Source organism: Pan troglodytes, chromosome 14 (assembly GCF_028858775.2).
Source record: "Pan troglodytes isolate AG18354 chromosome 14, NHGRI_mPanTro3-v2.0_pri, whole genome shotgun sequence".
Classification (NCBI taxonomy): Eukaryota; Metazoa; Chordata; class Mammalia; order Primates; family Hominidae; genus Pan; species Pan troglodytes.
Window position 1 is genome coordinate 29309147 of NC_072412.2, and position 20257 is coordinate 29329403.

The 20257-nt window shown below is 50.1% G+C and overlaps 1 long non-coding RNA gene across 1 annotated transcript; it reads right to left on the reverse strand.

Moving 5' to 3' along the window:
* Positions 1 to 13830: 13830 nt before the first annotated feature.
* On the reverse strand, positions 13831 to 16230 carry LOC129136812 (uncharacterized). The gene is made up of 3 exons (XR_008538755.2): positions 15654 to 16230; positions 14979 to 15114; positions 13831 to 14094 (listed from the first exon to the last, which is right to left on the reverse strand). It is a non-coding gene; the product is annotated as an uncharacterized LOC129136812 (long non-coding RNA).
* Positions 16231 to 20257: the final 4027 nt, after the last annotated feature.

Sequence of the window (20257 nt, forward strand, 5' to 3'; positions counted from 1 at the left end):
TGCCCAAAACAAAGCAAAGGGATTGAATTTTGCAGCCACCAACATCATAAATGACTCAGGCAGGATCATCAGATGCAAAAAGCATCACTGAAGGGTGCTGGGGAACAGGAGATTCACGTGACCTTAAAGCAACACTCCACACATTTCTCATCAATTACAAATGCAAAAGATGTCATTCCCCTGGAAGACTGAGCTGCCATTACTTGCTATCAAAGTTAGCATCACCGATAATGGGGTGAGGTGTCACTGTGAACCTCTTGGGGTATTTCTGTGGAGAGAGGAGGGAGGGTAAAAAGAGGGAAGAGGGAGAGAGAGAACAAATGTGGCAAAATGTTAATTCATGAATCCAGACAATGGATATATTCATTGTGCCATTCTTTCAACTTTTCTGTAGGCTTAGATTTTTTCAAAATGAAGTCTGTGTGAATGTGGGGGGAGTACTGGAGGGAGGTGAGACTTGGGGTGCGTTGGCCTGGGCTCGCCCTGACCTCTGTCCCAAGCACAGCCAGCTTGAAGCTTGGTGCTCTAGGAGTGACTTGAGAACTTCAGGGAGACAAGAATTCCGAGTCAAGAGAGGCCAAGTGTGGCATCTTCCTACTGGAGGAAATCTGTGACATTCCCAAACACAGTTTCCTAGGAACAGGGGAACTCACAGGACTACAGAACAGTGGCAGGCGAGGGCGGCAGTGCATGGGCTGGGCAGATAAGCCCGCGGCTGATGGCCCACACTCCTGCAGAGCTGCTCATGTTATTCAAAGGGGCATGGGCTCTAGATCCTTGAGGAATCGCCACACCATCTTCCACAATGGTTGAACTAATTTACACTCCCATCAACAGTGTAAAAGCGTTCCTATTTCTCCAGACCTTGCCAGCACCCATTGTTTCCTGACTTTTTAATAATTGCCATTCTGACTGGAGCGAGGTGGTATCTCATTGTGGTTTTGATTTGCATTTCTCTAATGACCAGTGATGATGAGCTTTTTTTCATATGTTTATTGGCTGCATAAATGTCTTCTTTTGAGAAGTGTCTGTTCATAGCCTTTGCCCACTTTTTGATGGGGTTGTTTGTTTTTTTCTTGTAAATGTGTTTAAGTTCCTTGTAGATTCTGGATACCAGACTTTTGTCAGATGGGTGGACTGCAAAAATTTTCTCCCATTCTGTAGGTTGCCTGTTCACTCTGATGGCATACCCAAAGGATGATAAATCACTCTACTATAAAGACACATGCACGTGTATGTTTATTGAAGCACTATTTACAATAGCAAAGACTTGGAACCCACCCAAATGCCCATCAACGATAGACTGGATAAAGAAAATGTGGCACATATGGAATACTATTCAGCCATAAAAAAGAATGAGATAATGTCCTTTGCAGGGACATGGAGAAGCTGGAAGCCATCATTCTCAGCAAACTAACACAGGAACAGAAAACCAAACACCGTATGTTCTCACTCATAAGTGGGAGTTGAACAATCAGAATACATGGACACAGGGAGGGGAACATCACACACTAGGGCCTATCGGGGGGTGGGGGGCAAGGGGAGGGAAAGCATTAGGACAAATACCTAATGCGTGCGGGACTTAAAACCTAGATGAGGGGTTGATAGGTGCAGCAAACCACCAGGGCACATGTATACCTATGTAACAAACCTGCACATTTTGCACATGTATCCCAGAACTTAAAATAAAAGAAAAAAAAAAATACAATGTACAATACACTGTTGCTAACTCTTAAAAAAGCGGGGGCAGCATGGGCATTCTCTCTTCTCTTTCCTCCTCTCAGAGACTCTCTTCCACCCTCTGAGGTGGTGAATGGTGTTGGACCATCGCTCAATTCCGCTGCTTCTGCCGAATCTTCTCAGTGCTGCTTGATGTCCGGCCGCTCTCCCTCTCAACTGTGGCCCTTGGGTTTCATGTCATACCTGGGTCCCCGTCCTCCTCTAGGCTGAGAGGGTCTCCTTTGTTAACTATCCTTACTCAATCTGCTCCGCGAATCTTTTTTACTGATACACAATAAGTGCATGTATTTATGGGGTACGTGTGCTGTTTTGATGGATGCCTAGACTGTGTGATGATCATGTTGGGGTGTTTAGGGTATCTGTCACCTCCAGTGTTTATCTCCAAACCTTGACACCCCCAGGACCCAGCCTGGGGGTGCCTTCCTCTCCCTCCACACACTTTCCTCAGGCAGTTTCATCTCTATGCAGCCTACTGTGTGCTGCCAACCCCCAAGTCTGTGTCTTGGTCCCATCGGTCTCCCAATGCACAGGCGCATGTCCTGAGCTCTCTGTTGGACACATCCATTTACCCGGGCGCCCTCCAGTCACCCTCATCACAGCAGATCCCAAATGCACAGGCAAGCTACCCACCCCAATACCGGAATCTGCTCTTCCTCTCTCTTCCTTCTCCAGGCCAATGGCTACGCTGTCCAGCTGGTCGTCTAAACTCCAGGCCTCATCCTGACTCCTGCGCTTCACCCGCTCACCAGATCCCATCAACCACCCAAGCCCTGTAGACCCCACCTCCTCCCACAGCTGCATCCTCCTCCCGCACCTCCTTCTAGGTCACCTCCTTAGCACAGGCTGTTACTTGCTTCCACACGGATTACAGTAACAATTTGCTATCTGGTCTCCAAGCTCTCAGTCTTGCTTCCTCCAAAACAGCCTCCGCCGGGCGTGGTGGTTCACACCTGTAATCCCAGGACTTTGGGAGGCCGAGGCAGGCGGATCACGAGGTCAGGAGATCGAGATCATCCTGGCTAACACAGTGAAACCCTGTCTCTACTAAAAATACAAAAAATTTGCCAGGTGTGGTGGCGGCCGCCTGTAGTCCCAGCTACTCGGGAGGCTGAGGCAGGAGAATGGCGTGAACCCAGAAGGCGGAGCTTGCAGTGAGCCAAGATGGCGCCACTGCACTCCAGCCTGGGCAACAGAGCGAGACTCCGTCTTAAAAAAAAAAAAAAAAAAAAACAGCCTCCACGCTACCCACATGATGACCTGAGAATACAAGTCTGATCGTGCCACAAGGTCCCTCACCACTCAGCCTCAGGTCCTGGAATGTCCTCGTTCCTCTTTCGTAATGAACAATGTGCAGACCCCCACTTCCCATCCCCTGTCGGAGCTCGTGACCACCTGCAGGAGGCCTGCTACCCACCCTCCAGACGCAGCACCCACGTCCTGCCCTGAACACTCAGCAGAACACCCTCTTCTGTGCGCCCATAAGCAACTTGCCTGTCACTCTGGTCTCCTTCACCTCACTGGGTTCTAAGAATTGACTTCTGCACCTGTGTTACCCACTGGGCTCTGAAGCCGGGATACCGTCGTATTCACCGTGTATCTCCAGTGCTTATCATTGCGCCTGCCTTAGTCAATATTTGATTGTCTCAAGAAATTGATCTGAAAAAAATCTTGGAGTCATAAAGCATTGAGAACTGAAAGGAAACCCACAGAACAGCCAGTCAGACCCCCTCATTTTCACCTGAAGAGACTGAGAACCAGAGAGGGAAGGTGTTTTGCCTGAGTAAGGTGTTCTGCACCTTGTCATTGCTAGACCGAGATGGTCTTTTCCTTTGGTCTGCATAGTCAGGTATGTAGATAAATTACCGGACATGTGGGGGGGGGGGAACGGAAAGGGGGGGCTCCATGTGTTCCAAACACCTGAACATCTCACAGTTCTGGAGACACTGGGATTTATGAATAAGAGCACAGGTACAGTGGAATGTCACGTTTCCTATTTTTATTAGCATCCCCATTTGCCCGCAGCCTGATTTCTCTGACCTGGCCTGATTTCTTTCACACCCTGGCTTTTAGAGGGTGGCTCGCAGGTCAGATGATTCACTTGCTCAAACATGAAATCTTCTGCCAAGCTCAGAGGACATCTCGAGGGCAGATGCTCCTTTTGATCATCATTTTATACTCTCTCAGCCTCATCAGGGTTATTAAGCCATTTGGTATCCCAGGCAACCTGGAAGCAGCTCCTGGACATTTTAGTCCAGAAAAGACAGTTCTGAGAGAAGGAAAGAACAGCTCTCACGAGGGGCTGCCAGGAGATCTCTACATATGATAGGAAAGGCTCAGGAGGATGGTACCAGCTATGCAATTTTTTTTTCTTTTTTAGAGACAGGGTGTTGCTCTGTCACCCAGGCTGGAGTGCCATGGCTCAATTATAGCTCACAGCAGCCTCAACCTCCTGGGCTCAAGCAGTCCTACTGCCTTAGTCTCCCAAGTAGCTAGGACTACAGGTGCACACTACCACGCCCAGCTAATCTTTAAAAATTTTTTGTAGAGACAGGGTCTCACTATGTTGCCCAGGCTGGTCTTGAACTTCCAGCTTCAAGTGATCCTCCTGCCTCAGCCTCCCAAAGTACTGAGATTACAAGCATGAGCCACCAACACCCAGCCCCAGATCCTTTTTTTCTAACCATGAAAATAGCTTCCTGTGGTCTAAAACCCCAGCTGAGTATTCTGCTGGGGAATCCACAAGTTTCTCCATCAGCCCAGACACAGGTTAAGCTTAATGAAAACACACAGCCAAAGAGCTGTGAGGTCACAGTCGGTGATTTCCTGAAATATTCAGAGAATGCTCCAACCCTCAACTCTGTCCCAGAGGGCATCATCCAACCCCACCACCCTTGACAGGGAGCCACAAAAGTGCTACCAGTCCAGCCTGCTTGCCAAGCCCCGTCACAGCTGCCTCTTCCTGCAGGCTTTCTTTGAAACCTTGCTCTGGAATTCAGCTTCAGGATTCCTGCAAGTCCCTAGATCAGGAATATCAGATGTTGTGATTTTATAGGGCCTCCATTCAAAAACCACAGGGCCATTTCCATGGGTGTCTTGTTTGGCACATGAAAAGAAACAGAAGAAGCTGCCAAGCATGTGTCTCCATGAGTCATTAAGCCCTTTTCTCTGCTTCTGCCGGAGGTGTGCACACATGCAGAGGGAAAAGGAAAAGCATGCTCTGAACCTCCAGGGCAAGCAGAGCCTCTTATAAACAGACACGTCCTTCAGACCAGACAGCGGCCCGGGAAGTGTGCAGTGGGCGGGGGAAGGTGGCTGGAGCAGAGCTTGGCGGGGCGCGTCCTCCACAGGGGGGTGTCCACATGTGGCCTGGCAGACCAGCTTGTACACAGACCCAGCAAGGCTTCTCAAGGGGCCTGCATTCCCCAAGCCACATCCCTGAGATTGGGTGTCCCTCCTGCCCCGGCTCCATCTGATGTTTTGCAGGGCCTGGAATGGCCTCCCTGGCTTACTTCTCAGGGTCTCTAAGGATGTGTGAGGTGCCCTCAGGAGCGCCCCAAGCTGCCCACTGGGACTCCTCCCACTCCTGTGCTCCTGCTGTTGCTGGTGCTCCTGAGGCTGTGAGCTCCTGGCAAGCAGTGGCTGCTGTCCTGAGGCTACTCCAAGGCAGTGTCAGGGGCACTGGGGCCCTCCTTGGATCTGGGAAGGGCACCCCATTTTCACCAGAAGCTTGGGCCCCGCTGATGCATCAAAGTCTTCAGATCCTGAGCCAATGCCAGAAGCACCTGACACCCCTCCCCTTTCTTCTGCCTGGTTTGCTTATCTAGACCTCCACCATCACCCCCAGCCACCTGACCCCAGACTCAATCTTAGGGTGTGTGAACTGTGGGAAAGGCAGGGGCAGAGAAGAAATGTGGCCAGGGAACTGATGGCCACAGACACTCTTCCTATGGGGTGCAGGGTGGGGAGAGACCGCGTTCTTCCTTTAAGGGAAGCAATTGCCCAGAAGGAACTTCAGACCCTTTGGGCAGCTCTCCTGACAGCTAAATCCTAAGCCGAGCGCTGGTTCATTTTCAGCTGAGACAAAGTATTAGGAAACTTTGGCTTCAACTATGAGTCACTGAAAAAATCAAAACAAAATAGCAGTGGCTTAAACAAGATGGAAGTCTTTGTCTCTCTAATATTCCCTCAAAGGCTGGAGTTGGTCAGTACATCCCAGGCAGTTATGGAGACTGCGGAGCCAGGGACCCAGGCTGCTTCCATCCAGCAGATCTGTGTCTTCTGTTCCTGAGGTCTCCTAGGGTATCTACACCCTATTCCTGCAAGTAGGAAAGAGAAAGGAAATAAAAGGGCACAGCCCCTCTTCTTAAACTTCCACTTCCTGGAAGTTGTAGCCACCACTTCTGCTTACATTCCATTGGCCACAATTCTGTCACATGGCCATGCCTAGCTGAAAGGGAGTCTGGACAATGTAGTCTTTAACACAGGCAGACTGTCTTGTGCCCAGCAAAAAACTGAGGTAAGTTCTAAAAGGAGGGGAGAATGCATAGAAGTCTGTGCCACAGACCTCCACCACCCCCCGTGCCATATACATGTGTATTAGTGTCCCAGACAAGGTGCAAGACCCTAAGTAGATATCCACTTTGGAGTCCCTAATTACCGGGGTGGACCCCTCCCAGTCTATTTTGATGAAGACCTTATCACCTCCACACCCATCTGCAGAACCAGACAGTGTCTCAAAAAGTGCAGGCTGGAGCTGCTTGTTAAAAATGCAGGCTACCACACTCACTGGATTCACATCTCTGGGGGCAAGCCCTGAGAATCTGAAATTCATGCACACTTTCTAGGTCATTCTTATACACGCAGAAATTTCATGTCCACTATTTAGTCTATTTCAGAGAAATTAGGGGAAGAACACTTCTACACTGCTAGACCTAAGGATAGTAGAACTAACAGTAATTGCTGAGTTGGAAGGAGAAGGTGTTCAGGAGATTGTTGGTTGTGACATCTGGGAGTGCCACTCACAAGTTGTCTAGCCCAGCATTGGGGAACTGGTCCAAGATTTTCAAGACAAGATCTGCTGTCTTCTGGTAATCAAATAAAAATCAGTGGTCATTGGAAGAGAAAGTAGCCTTCTCCACTGCAGCAGGGAAGGGAAGTGAGGAGACCACCATGAGTGAAGAGCTGACCACCCCCAAGAAAGCCAGAGAGCTGCTGGTGCCCTCTGAGAAAAGGAAGAAGAGGAAGAAGAAAAGAAGGTGAAGTAAGGTCGAGCACCAAGCTCTTCGCCAGACTGAGGTTTAGGAAGCAAAGACTCACCATCCATGTAAGTTGATTCCCAGCGGGGACAGAACTACCATTTGGGGAAGGAGACATTTCTAGAAGCCATAATGCAGGAATGTCACCAGGGACACTAGACGTCCTGAAACGTGAGGGACCACCCACACAATGAAGAGTTTTCTCGAGTCCTTGGGATATTGATGTTTACAATCATCTAAGCTTAGAAACAAACTGCATTTTACATAAAAACACGAAGCATTTTTGAACTGTTTAAATATAAACTGAAATTTTCAGAAGTGCAACTACCAAGTTTATTTCAGAACCCTCCCAAGAGCTGTTCACAATTTCAGAAATACATGTCAACAGCGGCTCCACTCATGGCATCCGACTTGTGATTGGAAAAGTTCAGTCTGCATTTGTGGTCCCATTCATAGTGACTTTACACGTATGTCCAAGCTTCTGAGCTCCTTGTTAGGTGGTCTGGTTAGACGTGCCTGAGCATTTATATTTTTTTAAGTGGAATGTATTATTATCAATTCCTTTCCCTATAGTTTCTATTTATATTAATGTTAGAGTAATATGAGGATTTTTAAAAAATCTATTTCAGGAAAATAAAGGAAAGTTACAAATGACAAAAAGTATTTGTCATTACGGGGGCCGTGGGGGGTCTGGGGAGAACCTCTGCCCAGATGTGGCCCGAGGTTTTCCTTGGTATGAATGAGGCTGCTCATGACCCCTAGAGACTCTGTTGCAGCCACAGCTGATCTGGTTTACCAAGGCTTGTGCCCACCCAGCTGGCTGCCTTCAGTTTACTCTGGAGTTGTTGGCATGGACCCAGCTCTCAAAACATCCCCCCAATCAGCATCCATTGTGCAATTTATCTCAATGTGGCTATAGACTCAAGCGAGAACAGGTAGATCGCAGGGAACAAGCTTGGTCTATGCAGCAGCAGAAGGGTATGGATTTGAGCGGCCCCCTGGCAGAGGCTGTTTCCGACTCAGGCCTCCAGTTGTCCCCTAGGCCTCTCTCAAGAGGATTCTCGTCAATTTGACACAGTCATTTTGTTACCAGGGACATTCCGACACACTCGCTTTACTCTTGTTTTGACCCGAGGACATTTTGATATGAACAGAAACCATCAAGCTTTCAACTGTGTTTATCACCAAGTAAGGAATGAAACAGACACTCACCCACACCTGGGCCTCACTGTGTCTCATATCATGCCGAACCCCTACCCTCTGGGAACTGGAATGCTTTAAGGCTCAGGAAAGGCTGCTGTACCAATTTATTCGCAGTAGAAGTCTGTTTTTAGGCTGGGCATGGTGGCTCACGCCTGCAACCCCAACACTTTGGGAGGCCAAGACAGGAAGATAACTTGAGCCTAGGAGTTCAAGAGCTGCTTTGCAACACAGCAAGACCCCATGTCTACAAAAAAAAAAAAAAAAAAAAAAAAGCTGGGCATGGTGGCACAAGCCTGTAGTCCCACTTACTCAGGAGGCTGAGATGGGGGGATCACTTGAGCCCGGAAGGTTGAGGTTGCAGTGAGCTATGATTGTGCCACTGCACTCCAGCCTGGGTAACAGAGCAAGACCTTGTCTCAAAAAAACAATTTGTTTTTACAGTTGGTATAGGTCTTTCTATATAGAAGAGACACTCAAAATGATCTCACCAAAGTTTCCAGAATCTCTCATTTCACCCCAACACCAGAGGAGAGGAAACAGGGCTAAGAAATGAAAGACCCCAGAAAGAAGTGTCCACTTGGCTGATGCCAGCTGAGCAGGAAATACACGGAAGGCTCGGCAGGGTGACAGGCAGATGGGCTGCTCTTACCACCTGCCCCTGCCTCATGGTGGAGAAGGTCAAGGAGCTAGATGCGACCCTCTAGCTCAGTGGTTCTCAACCCGGGCCTCACATTGGCATCACCTAGGAAGCTTTAGAAAAGTACAGATACCTGAGTCCCACCCCAGAAATTCTGCTGTCATCAGTCTGGGGCGTAGCTGAACATGGGTCTTTTTAAAATCCCCCCTACATGATTTCAGTGTGCAGCCCCCATCAGGAGCCTCTGCTAGAGCTGCCATCACAGCCTCTCCAGCACGCCTTTATTCTGGCATTTTCTATTTCTTCTTACTCCAGGGAGAAGGCTTTGGTGATTAATTCCCAAGCAAAACCGTTCATTACTCCTTAATAAGATGAATTTCTATCACCAACAATAAGTCACCCTGTCTCTGCCTCCCTTCTGCTCTTGAGAAATCTCTGTGTGTCACCCCCTTTCTTCTCTTCAAACTCGTTTATACAGCCATCCTGGCCATCATAAGATTGTTGTTTTGTTCTGGGTTACTTTTACGGGGTGGTATGGGGAGGGGGTCATTGGGGAGGCGGCTAATGGCCAATACATCAAATTTAACCCAAGCAGATGTTGCAGAACTGGGAGGTTTGAGGCACTTGAGGAAGTCTTTCTAGGGCCTGGCTCTGAGCAGGACTCCCCTAGAGGGCCCTGGGGAGCCTTGGGCTGGCGCTTGTGTTTGCAAAGTCCAAGGAAGAAACCACCTCTCATGCCTTTCCCTTAGGGGTTGTGTGACATCCATCCAGCTGTAAGTCAAAGTTACTTCCCCTTTGTTTTATGTTCCATCTTGATTTTAAACTATTATTACATCTGTTAGAGAGTACACTGTGCCTCCCAAAATGGATATGTTGAAGTCCTAATCCCCGCTACCTCTGAGTGTGACCTTATCTGGAAATAGGGTCATTGCAGATATGACAAGTTAAATTAAAATATGGTCATACTGGAGTAGGGTGGGCTTTTAGTCCAGGGCAACTCATGTCCTGATAAAAAGATGGCCTTGTGAAGACACACACATGAAAATGCCTTGTGAAGATGGGGGGTTGGAGTTGCCCAGCTGCGAGCCAAGAAACCTCAGAGACTGCCAGACACTCCAGCAGCCAAGAGAGGGGCAGCAAACAGATTCTCCCCCAGAGCCCTCAAGAGAGCACAGCCCTGCAAACCCCTTGATTTGGTACTTTCAGCCCCAGAACTGTGAGATAATAAATTTCTGTTGTTTTAAGCCACCCAGTTATAGTTTGGGTACTTTGTTACAGGAAATACAACACCCAGTTATAACGCCCACTTTTGTTTGTTTAAAAAAGGCAGGAAATTGTGGTAGTTGAGAGCACAAGCTTTAGAGATCAGCAGAGCTGGGCTGCACTCCCTCCTTGGCACTGACTGGCTCTGTGGCCTGGGTAAATAACTTGACACTTCTGAGCCTCAGTTTTTTCACCTGTGGAATGGGGCTAATAGAACCCTACATAGTAGAGCTGCTATGAGACTTGACATAGATGACATCTGAGAATGACTCACCCAGGGCCTGGTACTCATAGCCCTGAAAAGCATGGAGCAAAGATGGGCTTTGGGCAGGGGATCAGGAACATTAAGTCCACCTATGCAGAGGCACTTGGCTTAGGCCCAGGCCCCAGGTGGCGGGTGTCCATCTGGATAGTGGAAGGCAGAGGTCGGGCCAACTTCCTGCCTTCCTGAGATGCTGTCAGGGTGGAGGAGATGATGTGTGGAAGTCCTTGGAGTGAGCTGCCACGTTAGCACCAAATCACCAGCATGATCGTTCCTTCCATTCGTCACTGACGATTTTATAGTCGCAAAAAGACAGTTTTCAGTGTGAGGCGGAGAGCCGCGTGCTGGGCCTCAGTTCACACCCCAGGCATCTGGCTGTCACGCAGCCACAGCAAACCTATTCGCTTGGGTCTTACTGCTTAATTATTGCAACTGGCATGGCTTCGGGTACCTTGAGAGCCCTTGGACATATACCATACGTTCTGGGCAGGAAGCTCTCCTGGCGTGAGGATGCTGCTTGTCACTCCAGCAGCTCCCCTCTGTTAAGTGGTGGATCCTCTCCAAATGCGCAGCCCCAAATGCACAGGAAGCAAAAGCTTGGCACTCAGAGCTGCCAGTGCCTTGCTCACGCAGGACCACTTGTCAGCCAGGCCGTCCAGCATTTGTCACCAGTGGTGATTCTCAGCCTGGCAATGGGAAGAGGCAGGCGGATGGTGAGCCAGGGAGCCAGTCTCATGTTTCACATTCTGGGAAGCCAGATTTGTACAAAACAGATAGAATCCAACAGTCCTTCATCCCCCAGGTCCAAGTGAAGAGCTACGTCCTGTGCCCATGCAGGTTGGCTCTTGGTATAGAGCCAAGGAGAGCTTGACTCCTTCCATCAACCAACCTATATTTACTGAGCATCTACTATGTGCCAGGGGCTGTGCTCAGCCCTGGTGATGCAGAAATGGGGAAGACTAGGGGGACCTCAGGAAGCACTGCATGCTCAGGCAGGGACAGCAAGATCAGGATCTGGGATGACGAGTCGGCCACCGAGGAGGTCAGGCGGGGATGAGTGTCCCTGAGCCTCATATGCCTGAGAAGAAGCCTCTGACAGAGCATCCTGCAGCAGGGCATGGGAGGGGGCCGCTCCAGTCTATTAATGATACTCAGTTCAGCAAGTTTTTACCAAGCCTCTACTATGGGCTGGGCATAGTAGAGGCTTGGTAAAAACTTGGGTTTCATTGATAAATGTTTAAAAGATCTCAGCCGTCACTGAACTTATATAAAGACCTCAGAGAATCCAAAATCTGCAAACTGAATACATTCTAATCCCTCTTGATCTGAGAATATTCCAGGGAAACTGGGGCTCTACGAAACCCAGCTTCTGCCTCACAGATTGGCCATGAGGCAAAGGACTTGGGCTGCCAGTGCCTTAGGACATCTTAACTGCCAGCTTCCCTTCTCTGCCAGCAGCACGGGGGTTGGTCAGAGGTAAAAGGAATGGGGGCCAAGTGTCAGTCATGGTACCCTGGAGTATTTCCAAATGCCTGATGCCAGGAAGTCTTGGCCCCAATTATTTTCTAAGGGACTAGGACAATATCTTGACTTCTCCAATTCCCAGTGTGGCACAAAGGGTCAATACAATACACCCTCTCTTTCATAGAGCCTGGTCACCTAAGCTGGAGTCCATAGACCATCCCAGAACTTTCTGCTGAAGAGCTGCCATCCAGCACAGACCACATAGGCCTATTGCATGGGAGAATCCAGCTTGTGCCTGTAGCCTCCTGGAGAGATTGGAGGAGCTGCTGAGTGGCCAGACACTGAGAGAACCTACAGGATTTTCACTGGAAAGATGAACTAGCAGTGGCTGGGCTGGAGGCACAGGGAGATGGGGACAGCACCCAGCAGGCAGGGCCCTGCTGGTCTGTCTGGGTTTGCATTTCACATCCCCGTGCTGAGGTATTTGGAGAGGAGGCACTTTCTGAAGGAAGAGGAGTAAGGCCTTTATCTTCAGGTGTGACCAGAGAAATATTCCTCCCCCAGGAGAAGAAAGGGAAAGCAAAAGGCAAATGAAATTTCAGAAGTGAATCAGGAATGAAAGACCAAGAATCTAGCTCAAGATATGTCAACTTGGATATTTGGGGCCAAATAATGAATTCTTTATTGGAGAAGGCTGTCCTGTGTACTGTAGAAAGTTTAGCAGCATCTCTGGTCTCTGCCCGCCAGATGCCAATAGCACCCCCAACCCTCACCAAGGTTTGCAGCCAAAAATGTCTCCAGATGTTGCCAAATGTCCCCCAGGGTCAAAATCAACCCTGGCTGATCTAGCTGTTTCCCTGGGCAATCTTCCCCAGTATCTGCTTGACCAACTTCTAGCATGGCAGCTTTGTCTCAGCCCAGGATTTTCTAGGTTTTAACATGAAAACTCCCATAGCCCCTCAGTCCTGGGCAAGCAGGGACAGTCAGTCACTCTACCAACCCCTTAGCCCTCTGTATGAGCCCCTTGATCAATGCCCAGCCTGTCCTGCCTCACCAGCACACGCAGCCGCTTTCATTCGGCTTGCCTTCTTGTCCTCCACAGCACTCTCCCCTGAGCAGCCTGTCGAATTTAGATGACTGTTGACTGCCCTCTCTCTCCATTTAAACTCCCTCAAGGTGGGACCACTGTCTGCTTTCTTCACCGATCTGCGCCGCCTGCCCAGAAAAGTGCCTGGCACAAGGCAGATTTGTAACAAATGTTGTGTGAAGGACCAGGACTCCAGAAACATTATGGGCTTCTGTGACCTTTACGACTTCTCCACTGTTGCTTATTTTCATTTTTCCAGCATGTTCTCTGGCAGTGACCAAGAAAACTCTTCCCACAGACACGGCCTGTGGGTGTGTCTTTGGGGACAGCTGAGACCCTGTGTCTCTTTGCTGCCAGTCAGGGAGCAGTGGGGGAAAGAGACCCAAGGAGTCAGCAGCCTGGAATCGGGAGAAAGGAGGCAGGGTCTGATATGAGGAAGGGGGCCTGGGGCCTTCAATGAGAGGCCACTAGCTACGATGATGTTGCCAGAGCCCACCCTCAGCACCATGGGACAGGTGCGTATCTCAGGCTCTGGCAGTGTCTGTGGCATATAACATCAACAAATATTTCCTAGGCTGAGCATTTACAAGAAAACATAAGACCTGTTGTGGTTAAGAGCCTGGGCTTTGGGGTCAGGCAGCATTGAGTTCAAATGCAGGCACTGCCAGTTTATAGCTGCCTGACCTTGAGCAAACTCCTTCCCCTCTCTACGTCCTCGCACCCTCATCTGTCAGATGGAAATAAGACTGATACTCACCTCATAGGCATTACCGCCTTACTGTTGTGAGGATTAAATCAGATTACAAATGCAAATCCCTTAGCCTGGTGTATGGCACAAAATGAACACTGTGTATGTGGGGGAGAGAAACTAGAGATACTGTATTTTTTGTCAAATACTACATAACAAATCATCCTAAAATTTAGTGGCTTAAAAGCAGCAATAATAATTTATTTACATCTCTTACAGTTTCTGTGGACCAGAAATTCAGGAGTGGCTGGGCTGGGGGCTCTGGCTCAGGGTCTCTCACGAAGTTGCAGTCAGATGTCAGCCAGGGCTGTGATCTCATCTGAAGTCTTGATCAGGACTGAGGATCCTCTCCCAGCCTCACCTGTGTGGCTGACAAGCTGATGCTGGCCTTTAGCAGGAAGCCTCCATGCTCTCAATATCAGCTTCTGCACAGGGCTATTTGAGAATTCACAGAATATTTTGGCTGACTTCCCTCTGAACAAGTGATCCACAAAACAAGGTGGAAGCCTCAATGCCTTTCCTGCCCAGCCTTGGAAGTTACATATCATCAGCTCTGCCACATCAGCCGGCCTCACAGACCAACCCTGATGCAGCGTGGGAAGAGACCATATGAGGTGCAAAAATCAAGGGTCATTGGGGGCTACCTTGGAGGTTGTCTATCACCTGAAATTTGATCTTGAAATGGGGACTTGCTGCACTCAGACCCTAACAACCACGTTGCATTTCTGCCTCCCTCTGCTCATCTGTAAAATGAAGCGCATTGCTGAGCACAGTTTTACTAGTTCATTCAAGCATCTGTTTCCCAAGTTAGTCTGCAAGCTGCTTAAAGATAAGGACTACAGCTTCTTTATATCTCTATCTGTATCCTCACAACATCATCTCTATCCTCTCAATGCCTTGGTGCATGCTTAACGGATGAATGGAAAGACTGGATGCTCTTCAGCAGGGACCTACAGTTTCTACTTCATCCCTGAGTTCTAATGAGCCAAAGCCCAGGCAGCTCCAGAAGCTCCAGTGTTTGACACGCAACCCCACACAGGCGGAGGTTCTAGAGCTGTATGGGTATGGATGCAGCTCCAGAAGTCTGCAGCCTGCCAGGAGGGGGGCGTGAAGACAGAACTGTACCTCCCAATCCCTCCTGACCTGACTCACATCAGCCACCAAGCTTGGGTGGACGAGGTATTCCTCAGTATTAGGTTTAATCCCAGACATTAAGATTTGGGGTGATTTTTCTTTTAGGTTTTTCTATGTATTTCAGATTTACCACAATGAATGTGTGTTTGTTTAGTGCAGAGAGAAAAATAAGGAAAAATAGAAACCTCAGTAAGCTGTTGTAATTTTTACACTGGCTTGCTCAAGCAGAGTTCCAGGTCCAGCTCTTCTGTAGGATACATTCACTGAGGGGTCACCTCCCCTGGGTTTCCTCACTGTTTGTTCAGGAAGGCAATGACTCATCTGTAAAATGGGAAAGTTAACCTTTACTTTCTTCTCATTTTACACAGAATTGTTTGCAATAATTAGTGAGACATTGATGGACAGATGGTTGAGATCTGGGGAGAAGACACTGGAAGGCCAGATGGCCAGTGACGAAGGAGGAGAGAATGGGATTGTTATCAGGATAACACTGACCACCCCTAAAATTGCACTGTGCCTCCACTGCCCGAATAATTACACCCATTCTCCTTAATGGATTCTGCCGGAGGGGACCTGCCTTTGAAGGCTCACATTTAATTGTTATTATCATTATTACTATAATTAGTATAATGTAATGGATTCTGGACTTCATGCATTGCCTCTATATAACAGCAAAGTTCCTAGCAGCCAGCTGGTGTAGAGGACAGAAATTCCACTTTTTCTTCAGAAGCCACTGAGAATGTAAAGACACCACTGAAATCCTCAGACTCACTAGGCCTGGCTTTAATAAGCATTTCCCCCTGTTTCTTTTTTTGCTCCCTCTACAGAAACAGCTTCTCAGTGAAAATTGTCATGACAACCTGGAGAGAGGAAACGTTCTACTGCAAGCCGAGCGTGGGGACCGAGGGTCGGCGTCACAGTGAGAGAGCCATGATGGAGGACGGGGTCACCCTGCTTGCCCAACGCGGGGAGCTCCGTCATACAGAATCCCAGTGAGTTCTGGAGGTCACGCTCTGTTTCATAAATGAAAAGCTGGGGCAGGGGCCTTGCCACACGGACACTCCTCGGGCCTCACAAGCTCCTGTGGGTGACTGGGCTGCTCCCCACCGCCGGCGTGGGCTGTTGCTACCCTGCACATCCCTCGGGTGGGCAGCGGTGCTTGAAACGCCAGCTCCCGCCCTTCCTGCCTAGTGGCTTGACGGCTTCACTGTGCTAACCACCCAGGCAAGCTTGCGTGACTAACGGAGGAGCGTCTCCCCTTAGATTCTTCCCGCCCGGAGCCGGGGACAGCAGGTTGTTTATCACGGAAGGGCTGGGAAGAGCTTTTCAGAAAGGCCTTGGGGACTCTCTGTGTGGCATGGAACAGAGAGTGCCTGCCCACCCCAGGCAGCCGGATGCAGCCCCTGCCTGCTTCCGCCTCCCTGGCTATGTGCGTTCCAGAAAACCACCTGACCTCCAGATTCTCTCTCGTCCAGTGGAGATTCTCCTGCCCGAAGGCAGGCGCTCTCCAAGGTCCCTCTCCCCAGAAGAGCCACGATCCCAGGAAGCCGGCTTGTGCAGAGGAAAGAACCGCACCTCGTTGTCAGAACAACCCCAGCTCTGCCACCTACACCTTGTGTGACCTTGGGCAAGTCAGAGAAACTTCTCAGGTGCACAATCTCCTCACGCTCCTAGTTTCCAAGCCCACACACCTGAGGGTCAATGTCCCTTATTGCACCCCCACCCCATACCGACTCCATCAGCGAGTCCTGTTTGTTCTTGCCCCAAGTATCTCTCCTGTCTGCCCATTCCCTGCATCTCCCCCGTCACCACCCCGGGCCAGTCCCCGTTACCCGCACCTGGAGGTCTGCACCAGCCCCACCTGCACTCCGGCGTCCACTCTCGCCCCCATTGCTGTGATCTCCACACAACCACGAGCGGCCTTGAGAGCACAGCGAGGCCGTGAGGCTGCGCAGAGCCCCTCAGTCAGCAGGACCGCGCTCACGGTTCAGTGCGCCGTCTGCTAGAGGCTTTCCGCAGTTCAGTCCTTCTCCCCACACAACTCTGAAGGTAAGATGTCTATTATCACACCGTCCCACTTTACAGTGAGGAAACGGAGGTCCAGGGAGGTGAAGGCTCTGGCCCAATCACAGACTAGTGAGGGATAGAGCCCGGATTTGGACCCAGGCAGTCGGACCCCAAGTCCATACCCTGGGCCTCACGCTGGATTGTTCCAGATCCCACACCAGCTCCCGCAGGTCCTCGCCAGTGTCAGCCCTCAGCAGGCTCCCCCCGCCCATTGTGCTCCACTCACCCCGCCTCCCCCTGCAGGCAGGGCACATGCGCACCTGCAGACCTTTGGCATCTCCCCTCCCCTCGCCACCTGGCTGAATTGTCCCCTTCACCCCTCTGAGCCTCCCTCCTCCTCAAGGACACCCCGGCCTCCTGATCTAGAGGATGGAGCACCGGGAGAAAGCACAGGTGTGTTTCTCCCTGGCTGCTGCTGGTCTCCCCAGTTGGTCTATATGACCCAGGAAGTCATGTCCAGGTCTGTGTCCTCTGCCGTCGTGTATGCTGGCAAAGCATGATACCAGCACACAGGAGGGGAAGTCAGTATCCTCGTGATGGGCAGAACGGATGAGCATCGATGCAGAGGTGCTGGGAGGACAGCCCGTGGCCCAAATGAGAGCTTGGTGATCTACCTCTGCCCCATGGAGGGGGCACCTGCCAGTCAATCTGGAGAGGGGCGTGTGCTGGCAAAAGAGGGTGCCCCTGAGCTAAAGCCCTGGTAGGAGGGTGGAGGAGAGGGAAAGGACTCAAGAAGGACTTCTGAGTGGGCGATACACTGGAAGTGGGGAGTGAGGAGACTGAAGCATCCAAGGTGGTGCCCGGGTGGCAGGCTGGTATGCTGGGATGGAAATGAAGAGAAGACACGGGGCTGCCCTCAGAAGGGGTGGTGGCTGGGAAGAGGAAAAGCAGTCAGCCCTAAGTACTTAAAGTATCTGGCAATTTATAGCAAGTGTCATTAAAGGGGAAAAAGTTGTGGGGAGAAGAATGTTTTTGGAATTTGTGACCTCCACACGGGCTGAGGCATTTCTCCTTGAGGTGCCTGCTCTGGCCACCTGAGCAGGCCCCGACTCACAGAAGATGGAGGAGACACCAAAATGCTCTCTCTTCTTCCTAAAATGCATAGGTATTTTACCCAGATTGATTCATTACTCCCAAAGTTAAATTAGGGGCATTTTGTTGACAGTCACCGGTGAGTTCTGAGGAGGGCTCTGGAAGGGGAAATAAGAACTAGAAGAGGCTCTGTCGGTGACCCCTGCCCCCACCCCACTCTGGGAAGGGGTTCAGGGAAGGGAAGAGCGAAGGAGGCTGAGGACCAGGCGGGTCCTGGCCAAGAGGAAGCCGCCTCTTGCCTTGGACCTAGGCATCAGACCAGCAGGCATTGTGCTGTGGGACCAGCTATTTCAGAGGAAGAGAACTTCCTGACCTTAACCCTGCCCTGCTATTAAAACGCAGTCATAACTAGCTGGCCCATACCTGCCTCTGGAGCCTGGCTGTCACTACTTTCGGTCTGGGGTGGAGGACAATCTGGCGTGTCTTCTAGGCTCAGCATCAACACACACCATCCAGTGTATATTTTAGTACCGTCTTTACAGGCCTGACTCAGGGCAGGGGAAGTCGTCGGGAAAAACCACGCTCATGGCTCTGCCATTGTCTCCGTGTGTGCAGACATCAGCTACCCTCACTGGGCCTGAGATATTCATCTCTCCAATAAGCTTAGATCAGAAAGGCCATCTTGCAGCTTTTTAAAAAAAGAGTTGGACTCTTTTTTTAAATTAAAAAAAAGTTAAACATTTTAAACAATAAAATCTTATGTGTAACATCAATGTAAAAAGCAGATCAGGGTGAAACATACTGCTTATCCGGGGCTGGGCAGGGCCGAGCCCTCCTGTCCCCTTTCCCCCACCCCACCCCGCATTGCTCCAAAGAACTTCCAGGGCCCAAGGAGCCCAATTCAAAACCCTCTGAATGAGGTGCTTGCTACGAACATCCTGCAGCTCCCAGTGACTTCCCAAGAGAGCTTTCTCGGGGCTCCAGGTTCCTGCTTGGACTCCCTGAGGGCGTGCCTGGGAAACCCACTGCAGGGCCCCCAGTCCATGGTCCCAGAGGTGTGAAGGCATCTGCTTCACCTTCCATGCCGGCCTCCCAGGAGACGAGGAGGAATTCAGTCCCACGTTCGGGCAACCATTGCTCAGCATTAGCAGCCGTCAGCAAGTTGACACTGGAGCTCCAGCCAAGTGGTGTGACACGCCGCCCTGCAGATGTGGTGCTCTGTACCTCTTAGACCCAGGAGCTGTCTGCATGTGACGTCCGATAAATGAGTGTTTCCTTTAACAAGTCTTAAGCCAGGCCCTGAAGCTAAGTCGCAGAGTGAGTATCTTCCTTGAGCCCGTCACCCCACAACATTCACAAATAAGAGCCCCTGCGGAGAAGCAGGCTATGTAGTCAGATAGACATAAGTCAAACCCCCCAGCCTGTGTTCTCACCTGTGAAATGAGAAAGATCACAACGGCGACACCCGAGCTGTTGTTTGGAGAAGATGAGAGAGTGTGTACAGCTCACACCATCCTCTGCACCGCAGCTAACACTGTTAGCACCATCACATGGGCCCCTCTGCAAAGAGCTGCCCACCTCATGAGAAATCATATGCTGAACCAGACCCCAGGGCCAGTTCCCAAACTGGGTCTCACACCTATCTCTCTGTTTTGAATACCAGATATTCTAAATACAACATCATTGATATAATCTGAGATACTAGATGATGTTATCCGCCTGCCTGCAGAGGATTTACTTTTGCTTTTGGCAGGCATTTAGGCCAGGGGCAGATTGTCTTAGGCCAGACTGGATGAGCTGATTCAAAGCTGGTTTCGGTCTTTGTGAAGATGGGTCTATTTCCGGTTCAGCGTTTTGCCTGGGGATATCCCGTCCGCTGCCCCACCTGAAAGTCTGGAGTGCTTGCCTGGCTGCCTCCTGCACAGCAGGGCCTGAACACTGAGGTGTGTTTCCCCAGCCCTGTGAGACTGCCCAAAGTTCTACTCAGCTTCTCAGCCCCTCCACCGACACTCTGAATTGGCAAATGCCTCAGCAGGGAAAGTGGACCTGAATGTCCGGCACCCTCTCTGTGATCCCCTTCTCCTCTTGATTTTGGTTCCTCAAGTCCTCACTGCCCTGGGAGCACTCTGATACCCTCAGCAGAGTTTCGAAAATATTTTATGCAGTTTTCTAGTTGTTCTCAAGGGGAGGGTTAGTTGGAGAAGAACACTGTAGCCAACCATCTTGGAAGTGACTGTTCCTATTTTACTTTAATGCTCATTTAGGTATTTTAAAAATTATTCTGTTTTCCTGAAACAGAAAAAAAATTCAGAAAACTTTTTTCTGAAACAGAAAAAAATATTCTGTTTTCTTCATTTGGGCTGGC